General features: G+C 46.4%; 1 protein-coding gene across 1 annotated transcript in view; it reads right to left on the bottom strand.

Moving 5' to 3' along the window:
- The window catches only part of LOC147727603 (protein NipSnap homolog 3A-like), a 260,865-nt gene that overhangs the window by 135,288 nt on the left and 109,654 nt on the right, over positions 1-15,923 (bottom strand). The gene's annotated exons all lie outside the window — the stretch shown is intronic.

The raw sequence follows: 15,923 nt of genomic DNA on the forward strand, positions 1-15,923 counted from the left end.
ACAACCATGCCCACACCAATGGTTCAGTAATTTGGTGGTGCACCTTTGTCACCAGCATTGTGCACTCTGCATGCAGCCGGGAATTACTTTTTAAAGAATGACAACCCCCCCCCGCATTTTATAGTGGCCAGTGTTACTTTCTGTTGTACCACTTGCCACCGATGTAACTTTAAGGGCATTTGGAATTTGCTGCTGGGGGATTGGTGTCAGTACAACATGTTGTATTACTACGCATTCCGTTACAACGCAGATTTTACAACGCGGGATCCATTACAACGGATGTCATTACAATGCATGGCATTACATCGCAGATGCTATTACAACGCATGGCATTACATCGTAAGTATAGGTAAGTATACCTTTTTTTAAAAATGTTATTTAGTTTATTGTAATAAATTTTTTTTAAATATTTTAATTAAAAGACATTTTAAAATTGTCATTAATTTAATTTAATAAAATAAAATCTATTTAATAAATGTAATTTTATTAAAAATTGTAATTAATTTAATTTAATGAAAAAAAGTAATTAGTTTAAAGTACATATTTTTTATAATGAAATTAAATTAAATTAATAATAATTATTTATTTAATTTAATTAAAAAATGTAATTAATGTAAAATAATTATTTAATTTATTAAATATATTTTAATTAATTTTAAAATGGTAAATATAATTTAATTATCCCTAAACACAAACCCTGCCCTAAAACCTAAAAACACCCCTGTACCCCAAAACCCAAACCCTACCCTAAAACCTAAAAACACCCCTGTACCCCAAAACCCAAAACCCTGCCCTAAAACCTAAAAACACCCCCTGTACCCCAAAACCCAAAACCCTGCCCTAAAACCTAAAAACACCCCTGTACCCCAAAACCCAAACCCTGCCCTAAAACCTAAAAACACCCCTGTACCCCAAAACCCAAACCCTGCCCTAAAACCTAAAAACACCCTTGTACCCCAAAACCCAAACCCTACCCTAAAACCTAAAATCACCCCTGTACCCCAAAACCCAAACCCTACCCTAAAACCTAAAAACACCCCTGTACCCCAAAACCCAAACCCAGCCCTAAACCTAAAAATACCCCTGTACCCCAAAACCCAAACCCTAACCTAAAACCTAAAAACACCCCTGTACCCCAAAACCCAAACCCTGCCCTAAAACCTAAAAACACCCCTGTACCCCAAAACCCAAACCCTGCCCTAAAACCTAAAAACACCCCTGTACCTCAAAACCCAAACCCTACCCTAAAACCTAAAAACACCCCTGTACCCCAAAACCCAAACCCTGCCCTAAAACCTAAAAACACCCCTGTACCCCAAAACCCAAACCCTACCCTAAAACCTAAAATCACCCCTGTACCCCAAAACCCAAACCCTGCCCTAAAACCTAAAAACACCCCTGTACCCCAAAACCCAAACCCTGCCCTAAAACCTAAAAACACCCCTGTACCCCAAAACCCAAACCCTACCCTAAAACCTAAAAACACCCCTGTACCCCAAAACCCAAACCCTGCCCTAAAACCTAAAAACACCCCTGTACCCCAAAACCCAAACCCTGCCCTAAAACCTATAAATACCCAAACACCCCAAAACATATACCTCAGTACCCCAAAACATATACTCCTATACTCATACTTATTTAAAAAATCACTTAAATTAATATATTTAATTTATAATATTTAAAAACATAAATAAATATTTATTTTATAATTAATAATAATTAAATCAATTAAATAATATTAAATAAAATAAATAAATAAATAAATACTTACCAATACTTACGATGTAATAGTATGCGTTGTAATAGCATCTGCGATGCAATGCCATGCATTGCAATGACATCCGATGTAATGGATCCCGCGTTGTAAAATCTGCGTTGTAACGGAATGCGACGTAAAAGATGCGTTGTAAGTGTTACATACCGCTGCTGGGGTGCTGGTCTTCCACCAGAGCAGTGCAAGCTTGAGTCTCTGGCTCTGTGGCAAAGGCTGACTTGTGCATGCGAACTCTTTGGTGATCAATGATGTCCGGTTGGTGGCTAGGGTGGTGAGCGATAACATCCAGAACCATTTTCTCATGCACACTTGGATTGGTGCCTGGTGACATCCTGGTGACATGAGGTGTTTACCTGTATTCTCTCAGAAAGGAGTAGATGGCTCACTCCAGCGGGTGACCACTCGTTTGTGAGATGCGGATGGTTTTGTTTAAAGTCCTCATAAACCATTCCACCTCTCCATTCACTTGTGACCACCTTGTGGTTACTTTCCTCTGGCATATGATCAATGACCAGAGATACTCTGCTACCTCTTGCCTTTAAAAGAGAGGGCCATTATCCCTGCAAGGTTCCTGCATAATCCCATGAGTGGCCATGATTGTTTTCCTATGTCTGCAAGATTTTCTGTGCACTCAAGACTGTTGATGATCTGTACCTCAGGGATTTGGAGGTAGAGACCATTAAGGTTTGTTGCCTCTCCGGGAGGCTGACAAAATCCATGTTCATGCACGGCCATGGAGTGCAATGTCCTTCTTCAGTCATGATGGGTGCAGGGGGCTCTGCTTCCAAGAAGCATGACACAATAGACAGCCTAGCACCCTAGCCTAAACTACGTATTTAGTCCCGAAATCAGAATTTGCTACCGAGTCTACTCTTTGTCTTCATTATACCCTAGTGCCCCACATGGACCTGCTGTACCATTCGGGGAACCAACCTCATTGGGATTGCGATTCTTGGACCTCTTAAGAGGCATCCTTCCTCTCCTCAGCCAGCTTGTGGTAAGTGTTGTAGAGCATCTGCAGTAGCATTTGTGTCTCTTGCATTCATCAGGGCTACTGAGCCGTGAGGAGTTCCCATCTCCCCAAGGTCACCTATTCGAGCGCCAGTTGCAAACAATGATCACACTTCGTGGCTTCTTGGATGTCTTCCATTGATGCAGGCAAAGGGCGAGGCCATTCCAACACTAACTTCACAAACTCTTCCGTTTCTGCTGCGTCATTTTCTTCCCTACCTGTTGCAGCTCTAGGATGTCTGGATAATAGTCGGTGGGGTTGGATGCTTGGGCCGGTACTCGAGCTGGATGATTTCCTGCAATTGAAGCACTCATTTTTCAATGCGTGTGGGGGCGGTTGTGATGAGGTGCCCTTAAACAGTGGCATCAAGGGTTTGTGATCCATGTAGACCTGGAAGAGGTGAAAATGGCAACACTCCTTGCACCGCAATAGCTTCTCTCTCAATCTGGGACTACCACTGTTCAATTGGCATCCATGCCCAACTGGCATACACCACTGGGGCCCAATTCCCACAGTCTTGCTGCTGAGACAAAAGGGCGCCTAGACCCACAGAAGTGCTATTGGCTGTGAGGGCTTTGTTCTTTTCTGGGTCAAAGTATACGAGTGTCGTGTCAGCAGACCAGGCTTCTTTTCTGCTCTGGATTGCATCCTCCTGATTGTGTCCCCAGGCCCACAGAGTGGTTGTTTTGGTTAGTTCTCGGAGTGGCTGATTCATGGTAGCTGAACCCTTGATGAAGTGGCTGCAGTAAATGACCATGCCCAAAAGCTCTATACTTCTGACACATTGGATGGGGTTGGTGTATCCTGCACATCTCACCTTTCCTGGGATGGGAGCCAATCAGTGCACTGAAAATTGGTATCTAAAGAAGCTGATGCCATCCTCATGACTTAGCACTTGTCACAGTAAAAAGTGATGCTGCCTTCCTTCAGGTAGGTAGTACTTTCCACCATCTCCTGTGGTGTTCGTCCGGGGATGTGGCATACACCAGGATGTAATTGTTGATATTCATGACCGCATGTAGTCCAGCCAAGACTTCCTTTGTCACGTTCTGAAAGACTTCTGTGGCACTGGATATACTAATGATGACCCATTTATAGCGGCGGAACCAATGTGGGTAGTACAGGTCATGATGTATCAGGGATCAGGGTGTAACATGAGTTGGTGGTATCCAGAGCAGAGGTCCATTTTAGAGAACCACCCTTATCCGCTCATTTCCAAGATGACGTCATCAACAGTGGGTGTCAAGTATTACTCCCTTTAGATGACTGCGTTTGGGAGATGCATTTCAACACACAGCCTGACTTCACAAGACTGTTTTGGCTTCTGGCTGACCACTATGGGTGAGACGCAGGGCATGGGGCCTTCCACCATTTTGATTAAGTCTGCCTATTCCAGTTTCTTCAGTTCTGCTTCCACCTTTGGCTTGAAAAGGAATGCAATGTTCCAATGCCAGAGTGCTACTGGTTGGACAGAGCAGTAGATATGCAGGGAGACTAGCTTTTCCCAGAGACATCCAATGCTGTGGAATATTTCTTGGAATTACTGCAGCAGATAGTCAATGGAAGTTTTGTGTACTCTGAATGTGAACTGAATCAGGCTGAGATGCTCTGCAATGCCACCTCTCAAGAGCATTTCAGAACCAGCATTGTCACATCTACTGGGGTGACAGTTTCTCGTGCTTGTGAGATATCATCGCCATGAATTGCCCTGCTATTGATAGGAGGTTCTGCTGTCCGTAATGGGTTGAGTCGTAGGGCTGTCTTCAGAGTTGTGAAGACGTCTTTGGCCATGACATTGAAGGCCCCAGTGTCAATGAGAGGGATGACTTCCATCCGTTCTATTCTATTCTGACAGTGTATTTTGGGGGCTTGTAGCCACCTGTGTGTCATGGTCTATCGCTAGGACAGTGTGGACTGTTATGCTGAGGTTCTCTTTGTCTGTGTCTTCCTTTTGGTCAAAGTCGGCAGCCCCTAATTCAACATTGTTCTCATTTGTCACCTTTTTCCTTTTTCCAGATTGGCTGGATCAGCAGCCCTTTACGAGGTGGTGTAGCTTGCCACAGACTGTGCACTTTTTACCTCGCACAGGGCAGTCAGACTGGCGATGTGGCAGGGCTCTAAGGGGATAGACTTCCTTTACTTTGTCCCCTCCAGTGCTTGGAGAGACCATGTTGATCAATTCTGCCTTGATGGACTTGTGAATATAGCATATAGCATACAAGACAAGAGCAACCTGAATGTCTATGAGAACGTGGGTATTCAAGCAAAACTTACAGAAGCTTTCACATGGAACTAATTTGTGCAATTTACATTAAGACAGCAAACTAATGGTCAAGATTAAATCAAGAGGCATCAAGCATGTTGTAATTATCTTCAACCATTTCAGTACACTTTATTATTCACTGGAAAATGCAACTATATAGACCGAATTAGAGAATCAGTGAAAAGTGCACATTAGTCCCAACTGGCCCACCATAACCAAGAGAGTTGTGAAACAGGTCGTATGGTACAGGTATATTGGTATTAGCAAACAGTCATATTCAATATTTCTCCGCGAAAAAAACAGAAACACCAAGTTGAATTCAAACAGCATTCTGATAAACAATGGTTTGTCTGCAGAGGTGTCAACGGCGTTTCGACCCAACTGAGATTTATGAGGGTTTCTTCAGGTCTGAGGGTGACCTGGGGAACGGACATCTAAATATAGATATTAGTGGTGAGATTAGACCTCATATAGCTGGGATGAATTAATTGGGAAAATGAAGGAACACAATGGTATTACAAATGCACTGTAGCCTATAGCTCTTGCCAATCAATCAAACAGGACTTATTGCGAAAGGCTAATCCTTCATGAGAGTATCCAGGCACTGAGAGCTAGGGACAGATCAGTTGAACCTTGTAGTATGGCAGATGGAATATCTGTAATTTTCTGGCTAAATAGCCCATCTATCAAACTCTAAATAAGGCTCTTTCTATCTAGTGATTGTGCTTGGAAGCTACCTGATCTGCAGTGGACTGTGTTAACAGTCTGAAGATAACGTTGGGTAGGAAGCGTCTTTGTCTTCAAAGAAGACACACTGAAGGCAGTGGGTGCAGTGTTGTATTCTACCTGGTGATAGGTCTGATCATCCTAACTGTGAGGTTAGACTTTATATACTCCCAAATTCTAATCTCCCTAATTCTAATCTCCCTACTCAGGTACTTGGATGTGGGATTCCTCTCTTGTTTATTACACAAATAAGATTTTTTTAAGGCTGTTCCTAGTGTCGAAAAGTAACATATGTGAGACAGAGTTATACATCAGCAGTATATGGTTGGAAGGTCACTTATGCTGCTATTTGTTTATGTGCTCTACTGCAGATGTTCACAAATCTTTCAGCAAGAGTTTATTTCTAGGAATCCAAGTCTGAGAGAACATGTATTGAATTAATCTCAGTGACTATGCTTCAGATATTTTTATTCAGTATATAATCACATACGAGTAAGTATTTTTGGTTTTAAAGTAGCACCTTCAAGCACATGTATGCTTTATAAAATAATCACATTCATCACTCAGTTCAATATATTCTACCAACCTTCCAAAAACATGTTGCATTCTCTTAACCAACTTCATCTCAGTAACATAACAAAATCAGCCTCTAATGAAGTACTTTTCTTTGCAGGAGTTAGGGCCTTATTCAAATGAAATTTCAGAGGAATTGTGGTTAATGTCGTCTTTAAAGGGGTCAGGGAGAGTTTGCCCGCTTGCAATCTTCATAGCCCTGCCATGTCCGCTGCCTCAACCATGGAGTGCCACTAGGGGTGGCCATATGTCTTGCATTTTTCAGGTTTGTCCTGCAGTTATAACTTCTCTTCTGCTGCACAGAGGCATGGCAGGATGCCATTCCTTAATCTTTCAGACCTTTATGAGCTTTATAACAAGTGCCTGTCGGTGGCTGAGAGGGAGGACTTGCAGCACAGGATGGGTCCTGCATAAAGCAACCTCAGGAGCAGGTTCCACTTTATAGCCGCCTGCCATTAAAGAGCCCTGAGTGTGGGAATTAAAACCATGCTGGGATCCTGTACTGGAAAAGCGCGTTTAGTCTGCATCAAAGCACTCGCACATTGTCTGATTAGTATACAGAGCGAAAGCGATAGATAGGATCAATTTCCCATGATCAAACAAACAGTTTGTTAAAGTAAGAGACCTTTGACTTCAGGCCCCTGATACTTGCTCCAATAGCTATAAATGTATCACAATGTTATAGTTTGGAAAATACACCCTGAGACAGCACTGTCCACCTCTCCCAAGTAATATCCAGTCCACTTTTTTTAGCTGCACACTTATTAGCAGTGCAGATTGTACATTCATTCCAAATACAGCCAATTTTGCAAACAACCGAAGCAGAGAAATACGTTTTAAAAATGATTGCAAAAGAGCACACAATTTTGCGAGATGGGTGGGCAAGATGAAAAGCCACATCTCTTGGCTCCACAGTTTCCAGCTAGTGGGGTGGCAGTAGTTATTATGGCAAGGCCAACAGGCTAACTTTTCTGGGAATATGTCACTGTGTTGTAGTCCTTGTCGGCTTTAGAACTTGGAGTTTAGTCTCAGCATATTTAGGTGAAGTGATAAAGCCGAGATTTGATGTGAAGCATGCTAGTCCCTAAAACGTACCTACAGGACCATTAAATCAATGGGGTATTGCCCATAGAATCAAAGGACCTGGGTGTAAATTGGTATAAAGAAAAAACAATGGTCTTTGACTATCAATCAAAGAGAATTCTTGACTGAAATTCTTTTCTAATTAGAAATGCGATTAAATCTGCATGCTTTAATTCAAGCAAATGGGAGATATATATTCAGTTTCACACTGGTTTTATACGTGAAATGCAAGACAAAGGTAGTACCCAAGATTGAAGAAAAAAGGAATGTGACCACACTTTGGATATTTGTTCTTAACCAAATTTACACATTTATTTACAGTTTCTTACAGGACCACCGTCGGCCACCCAAGTGGCTTGCCCACTTTGTTTTTTCTGTTATTTTTCCAGCACTCGCTACCTTTATTGAGACAGTTTCTAAGCCCTCTCAATAGTTTCACATAAATGGGAGAAACATGATTCGATTACAAGACCTTTTCTTTGGGTCTTATGGCGGTAGGTGGCTACTGTGCAGCATCCATGGTGGATACTGTTAGGTCTTAAGACAATTTTATTCCACTTTAATAACAGATTGTTTCCCATTTGAATAACACATTTTGAAAATCTGCCTCTCAAAAGTGGCAACATGGAGCAGTCAGGGTACACTCCAGGAGGCGATAACGAGTTTAGAACTCAAATACAGAATGAATAGCAATCACACTCAATAATATTAATAGTCGGCCGAGTTATATCATTTAAGATGGTCTGACTTAAAGGAGGGTGATATAGACTGAAGCCCCAAAAATGAGGCACGCTCCCTAATAAATGTCTTCTGACATCTGTGCAGTGTCTCATGGGGATGTGGCAGGCGGTAGTGACTGAATATAACAGACATCAGACCATCATGCTCACATGATGGCTTCCAGCCTTGAGGAGAGAGACACAGCGGGAGAGGAGAGCTGTCAAAATTGCTTAGTGTTATGTTATCTTATGTTATGTTATGTTACTTGGCACTTATAAAGCGCACGGATACTCTACAGAGTGTCCCGTGCTAAGAAGGACCCATAGACAGTAACAGAAACACAAACTAACATAAAGATCTCTACTGAAGCTGGAAAAAAGAGTTTTTTTGATTTCCCCTAAAACTTAGGAGATCCTAAACCTGTCTTAAGGAGAGCGGCAGGATCTCAGGGTTCTAAGGGGAGCATAATGTTGAATTCTGTTCCTGATGTAGGGCCCTTATTTTGTGAAAAGCCTTAAAGGCCAGGACTAGGGCTTTAAAGTGTATCCTCTTTTGCACCGGGAGCCAGTGCAAGGATATCAGGTGAGGGGTCATATGTATCCTCAGGCTTACCATAAGGATAGCACGTGTCGAAGCGTTTTGTATCACCTGGAGGCGGCCTAATAGATAGTCTGGGAGGCCTAAGTACAAAACTAAGTACAAAACATTGACATAATCCAGTCTGGATGTAATTAATGCCCGGACTACAGTTTTCCTGTGAAGAACTGGTAGGAGAGGAATAAAATTCCTCAACATTTTAAGTAGTCCGATACATGTCCTGGCCACAGCTTGGACCTGAGACTTCATGGACATGTCCACATCCAGTTTTACTCCAAGATTTTTCTCAGTGGTGACTGAGCTGACTGGAGGGGACATATACTAAGGCCACCACTGGCGCTATTCCTCGTCCGGCTTATGCCCGAAAAAAATGATTTCAGATTTTTTGGAATTGCACATCAACTGGTTCTGTCTGAACCAGGAGAATACCTTCGACAGGCAGGCAGGTATTTACCTCGCTTCCTCTCAGCATACTGTAGTGCACTAAAACGCAACTGTCATGCGCTTGCTATGACCTCAAGACCTGCCTGCATTATCTTGCCCAATGCTGCTGGACTGTCCGTAGTGAATATGATCAATCTAAGGGTAACATAGTGCCATTGATCAGTAGTTAAAGCCACAACTTTTATCTGTGGCCCCCTTGTGTGCACTAAACACCCTGAAAATAATGCCTGGAGATGACACAGATTGTAGGGTGGTTGGCGGGTGGTTGAGCGTGTGCAACGAACAGCACAAGATTGTGTGCATTAACTGGAATTTAATCCACGTGCCCTCGCTCCCATTTATCCTGTACGCTGCGTCTGACGTAAGAGGTACCTAAAAGCTGGTGATGTATTCAGAATATGCCAGACGCCACACCACAGCAACCACATTTTGCAAGAGGTCTGCCATTTTTAGGTGTCGATTCAGAAAAGGGGGTGGTGATGGACAGAGTATCTGAATTAAGCAGAACACTCCTACCCAGTCAACAGATCAGGGCTTGATCCATCACCGTTTTTTAGTGCAAGGTGATGGATCAAGCCCTGATCTGTTGACTGGGTACGAGTGTTCTGTTTAATTCAGATACTCTGTCCATCACCACCCCCTTTTCTGAATCGTTTTGTCCATCATAAGCGTGGAAGGGTATACTCAGATGTGAGTCCCTTGCTCACTGCAACATCAGGATTCAAGCAAGCCGGGCCGAAGACGGCTGTAATGCCAGAAACCGGTCCCCTGAAGCTTATTTCCTTTCCAGTATAAGAATTGGCTTGGTAGTTTGGTCTGCCCTGTTCCCATGATGCACTGGGCCAGGGACAGACTAATTTGCATGTAGCCAGGTTCTGAGCTGGGATGGTGCAGTGAGCTAAAAAACGGTGATGGATCAAGGCCTGATCTGTTGACTGGGTACAAGTGTTCTGTTCAATTCAGATACTCTGTCCATCACCACCCCCTTTTCTGAATCGTTTTGTCCACCATAAGCGTGGAAGGGTATACTCAGATGTGAGTCCCTTGCTCACTGCAACATCAGGATTCAAGCAAGCCGGGCCGAAGACGGCTGTAATGCCAGAAACTGGTCCCCGGAAGCTTGTTACCTTTCCAGTATAAGAATTGGCTTGGTAGTTTGGTCTGCCCTGTTCCCATGATGCACTGGGCCAGGGACAGACTAATTTGCATGTAGCCAGGTTCTGAGCTGGGATGGTGCAGTGAGCTAAAAAACTGTGATGGATCAAGCCCTGATCTGTTGACTGGGTACGAGTGTTCTGTTTAATTCAGATACTCTGTCCATCACCACCACCTTTCCTGAATCGTTTTGTCCACCATAAGCGTGGAAGGTATACTCAGATGTGAGTCCCTTGCTCACTGCAACATCAGGATTCAAGCAAGCCGGGCTGAAGACGGCTGTAATGCCAGAAACCGGTCCCTGGAAGCTTGTTTCCTTTCCAGTATAAGAATTGGCTTGGTAGTTTGGTCTGCCCTGTTCCCATGATGCACTGGGCCAGGGACAGACTAATTTGCATGTAGCCAGGTTCTGAGCTGGGAAGGTGCAGTGAGCTAAAAAACGGTGATGGATCAAGCCCTGATCTGTTGACTGGGTACGAGTGTTCTGTTTAATTCAGATACTCTGTCCATCACCACCCCCTTTTTTGAATCATTTTTAGGTCTCGGCTAGTGTAGGCTGCGCATGCGGAGTCTCGATGGTGAGATCTTATGTCTTCTAGTAGGGAGGTAAACGAGCTAGCTCTTCTCCATTGGCTGGCTTCCTAAACCTCGGTTAGCCATTGGAGAAGAGCCGTGTCTGTCATTTTAAGCCCCGTCAGTTTCGGATTGAGGGGCGTGTCTTTTGCTATCCTTCTCTCCATGATGTCTTCAGTCACTCAACAAAAAACACGCCCCCCAGTCCGAAAAGGACGGGGCTTAGTGACTGACAAATGCGGAACAAACCGCTCTGGAGGGGAGAGAGGCGGATGCCCACCCCGCATGTCCGTTTAGTGTTTAATGTGCTACATTTTGAGGGAGCCTACCCCTCATTATTTCACCCTGAGAGAAGAGCCGCTGCGAGGCTGCAGCGCTAGGCCGCACGGTGATTGGTTCGGGACTCCCTCCTTGTCATCCCAGGGCCGCGATGGGATTGGTTCCAGCTGCCCGGGAGTCCCGTCTCGTCATCACCGTGCCTGCCTGCCATTGGTTCGGCAGCGAGGGCTTCCCCGAGGCCGGAAAACTGCACCGAAGGCCGGGGAGCGGAAGGCAGGAGCCGGCAGCCAAAGAAAGAAGCCTCCGCCTCAAGGGCTTGCACTCTGTCTGTTGATGTCCCTTTGTCGTTTGTGTGTACGACTCGGCAGACACAAGCCTCCCCTCGCTGCCCGCTCACCGTGTGCCCACTCGTCTGGCTCTTCCTCTTTCTATGCTGTCTCGCCAGACAATGGCTGTCTGGTTTGCACTCACTCATTTGGGTCTGTCTCCTGCTTGGTTTCTTGCTCACTCTTCCCTGTACTGCTGTCTCACACACTGCCTCTGCGCTGCTCTGGCATCTATCTGGGTGTAATAACCAGAGAATGTTGATTTGCCTTAGATGTTTTTGTAGCACTTCCATGAGGTTCTTGCTTGCTTTAGGACACAAGGCATACAGCAGCGGAGCAATGGTGGAATGGATGGGACAAGGGTTTGTGCAAGGACAGGATAATGAGGAAATGAAGCAAGGATGGAGGGTAGAAAATAAACATGGTCTCTCGTAATGTCTCAGAGCACTCTTGCGCTCTTCATATTTTGTTTTCTCTCTCGGGGTTTCTCACACTCTCACGATGGCTCTCTGTTGTCCAGGCAGTGTTGTGCACTCTCTAACAGTGTCTCGCACTAACACCTCAGTCGCTTATGTGATCTCGCCTTTCAACATTGCACTCTCAGATTTCAACTTTCACCTCACTCTTGCCCAGATTCGCTTACAAGTCCAGGCGGTGGCTCGTGGCCACTAAATGTATTATATTCCATCCCCACCGCTTACCAGGACTCCTCCGGCTTCACCTCCATCCCCGAGGATGGCAGCCCAAAGCTTGCTCCTTCTCATCTCTTCCCTCAGGAGCTGAGATTCTGCGTGCCCCCGCGGTCACTGTACCACGCCTCCTCAAAGCTGCCCCTGCCCCCTGGAGAGGGCACTAGGTCTGCAGCCCCAACACTGGGTCACAGAGAACAGCTCCTCAGTGCGACCCCGCAGCTCCCCTCGGCGTCGAGCGTCAGTGAGGCGCCCCATGCAGCATGACAGGTGGGCCTGTGCCCAATCAAGGCAGCCCCTTGAATGTAAATGTAAATGTAAATTGATACTTGTATAGCGCACTACTCACACGCATGGGTCTCAAGGCGCTTGTATGAATACCGCTGTGGAACCCATCCTGGCTTTCCCTGTGAGGAGTCCACTCCTGGGCACCTCCAAAGTGGAGGCCATGCATCCTTAGCGTTGTGGGGGCCGTTGTGGAGATTAATCAAGCTATTGCCCAGAGTTGCAGAGTGGGACTCCATGCCTGGAATAGGCACCGAGGCGAGAATTATCAGGTCTGTGGAATTTTGAGCACAAGACCCGCCGAGGCGGGGAATTGAACCCTGGTCCCGGGCTAGACCTCTGCATCAGGGTCTGCCGCTCTAATCATTGAGCCACACTTCCCTGAATGGGAGGAAAGCACACGCTGCACTGCGCTCCTCAGCTCTGCCTCCGCCGGAACACACCCCCTCTGCCCGGGAAGCACAGCCTGGCATGCGTGCTTCCAGCGGAGCCAGTGTGCCCAGGCTTTCCCTGGTAATCCGTCTCTTATCCCCTACTCGGGGAGGCCGAACCTGCCCCCATCCCTGCCGGCCCCCACCCCTGCTTACTACTGTGGAGAGAGAGAGTGCGTGTGTCGCAGAGCGGAGACAGGATGCACGAGTCGGAGTTAATCACAGTGTGCAGTGGCAGGAGGCTACATTCTTTCCTCATACATACACCGCTCTCCCCCACACCACACGGCATGCTGCCGCTGCCCTGGGGTTTATTGAAGCAGGTCGGTGTTTGACCCCCCTCCAGTGTAAGCCCCAGTTGGCGAGTAAGTTAGGGTGGTGAAACGCTTCCCAGGATTTTCCTACTGGCATCATTTATGAAACTGGACACTAAATCGTAGTGTCCGATTCTATTACGCACAAGACACAAACCCACATGTACACACACAACTCGTGCTATCCAAGTTATAAACTGAAATACTGTCCATTATTAACATGCAATAATTATGCACAAATAGAAAGAAATGGACGCGATCGCCCCATTGGGTGAGCAACGTTTTCCATATCTATCCGGGAGTTGAGGAGAAAAAGACAGTACAACTTGACGCCTCTGAGAGCCCTGCTACTGAAAGGGTTAACCTAGTCCACTACAGCGACCAAGGGCTGAGAAACGAACAAACGTAATGAAGTCACCCACCAACCCAACATCCATTTTGCGTGGCAGCAGGGATCGAACTAATGTTGCCTTCTTCATCTCTGGGCCCCACTGACTACGTGGGTGTCCTGTGTCACTGCGGCTCTGTGCCTGGGCATTGGGAGTGCCCTGCACGCCACAGCTTGCCCACCCGGTTGAAATTTGCAGCCTTTATCTTCAACCCTCTCCCGAGGGACAGCAGGGAAGTCGGCCCCTCTTCTCATGTCAGACGTGGGGCAACTCTTGTGGGTCCAGTCCTGGGGAGGTGGTCTCTATCAGGAGAGGGTTCGATCTCCCAGTCACTTCGGCTCGCTAGGCGGTAAGGTCTTCGCCCCCCCCCCCATTGCTGAGTCCTCTCGGGATCTCCTAGCACTCCACTCTGGGCCGCTCAGCTCAGATGCCGGCCCCGCTCTCCTCAGGAGGACCCGGATCACTCTTGCCCGTGCGCTGCCCCTCTCACCTGCGAACGATCTGGGCTCAGATATATACATCACCGTGGGCTTTTGCGCGGCTCACTATGTTGGCCCCTGGAGTGTCGCCCGGCAGGGCTTCTGTATCTAGGTTCCGTCTTCCTTGTTCAATGTAGAGCGGTTCCCCACAGCTAGATTTTCGTGGCCGCCATTGTGGGAAGCTGCGCCTCGTTCCTGCGTTTCCTCATTTTTTCTGTTTCTTCCGCTTTCGATGGGCACAAATAACTGTACAGGGTGTATTGCTGTGGAGGGGGTGCGAGGCACACTGCCGGTGCCTGCCCCCGCCGTTTTTGAAGAGGGAGCCGACCAACGAGGAAAGGAGACCAGCCGCGCAACAGACAGAGACCCCCCCCCCCCAAGCAGGTAAGTGAAGCCGGCTGGTATTTTTCGCTTTTGTCGCCTTTGTTCCCTGATTGTGCTTGTTTTTGTTGCCTCAGTTCCGTGCTTGTGCTCGATTTTCTCGCCTCTGTTCCTTGCTTTTGATCGCCTCTGTTCTCTGCTTGTGATCGTTTTTTCTTGCCTCTGTTCCCTACTTGTGATTGTTTTTTCTTGCTTCTGTTCTCTGCTTGTGATCGTTTTTTCTTGCCTCTGTTCCCTGCTTGTGATCGTTTTTTCTTGCCTCTGTTCCCTGCTTGTGATCGTTTTTTCTTGCCTCTGTTCCCTAGGGCGTTACTGGGCAGAGAGCTCTGTGTGTGTGTGGCTCTCTGTGTGTGTGGGTGGCTCTGTGTGTGTGTGTGTGTGTGTGTGTGGCTCTGTGTGTGTGTGTGTGTCTCTGTGTTTGGCTCTGTGTGTGTGTGTGGCTCTGTGTGTGGCTCTGTGTGTGGCTGTGTGTGTGTGTGGCTCTGTGTGTGTGTGTGGCTCTGTGGGTTTGTGGCTCTCTGTGTGTGGCTCTGTGTGTGTGTGGCTCTGTGTGTGTGTGTGTATTAGGCTCTGTGTGTGTAGCTCTGTGTGTGTTTGGCTCTGTGTGTGTGGCTCTCTGTGTGTGTGACTGTGTGTGTGTGTGACTGTGGGTAGCTCTGTGTGTGTGTGTGGCTCTGTGTGTGGCTCTGTGTGTGGCTCTCTGTGTGTTTGTGTGCGGCTCTGTGTGTATGTGTGGCTCTGTGTGTGGGTGTGCGTGTGGCTGTGTGTGTGTGTGTGTGTGCGTGTGTGCATGTGTGTGTGGCTGTGTGTGTGTGTGTCTGTGTTTGGGTGTGTGGCTCTGTGTGTGTGGCTCTATGTGTGTGTGTGGCTCTGTGTGTGTGTGGCTCTGTGTGTGTGTGGCTCTGTGTGTGTGTGGCTCTGTGTGTGTGTGGCTCTGTGTGTTTGTGGCTCTGTGTGTGTGGCTCTGTGTGTGTGGCTCTGTGTGTGTGGGTGGGTGCAAATGCAATAGGTATCGCATTTGCGAGAGATTAAGCTATTGGCATTGTACATGACAATGCCATTTATTAATATGTTTGAAAAACAAAATAATGTCATGAGCAATGCCAATAGCTCTAACTTTAACAAAGACGAGACCATTGCATTGTAAATGCTTGTTCTATTTTATTGCCACATACCCTAAAAGTGCCAGCAACAGCACATTTCTGCCTTCTACACAGCCCTCACAAAATACTTACTAAGTCGTGCTCTTGGGGTGAAGTAATTAGGAGCCAACAGCTGAAATCTTTGTGTTGCAGATAAAAGGTGATTTATGACGGTAGTTATTTATGCTCGTAATAATACTGGCAATACATTCTTAAACTTTATACACTTCCAAGTAGTATATCAAGAATGCAGGGTGACATGATGCACGCAAGGAAGATTTCCCCTTT

Source organism: Lissotriton vulgaris, chromosome 3_1 (genome assembly GCF_964263255.1).
Source record: "Lissotriton vulgaris chromosome 3_1, aLisVul1.2, whole genome shotgun sequence".
NCBI lineage: Eukaryota > Metazoa > Chordata > Amphibia > Caudata > Salamandridae > Lissotriton > Lissotriton vulgaris.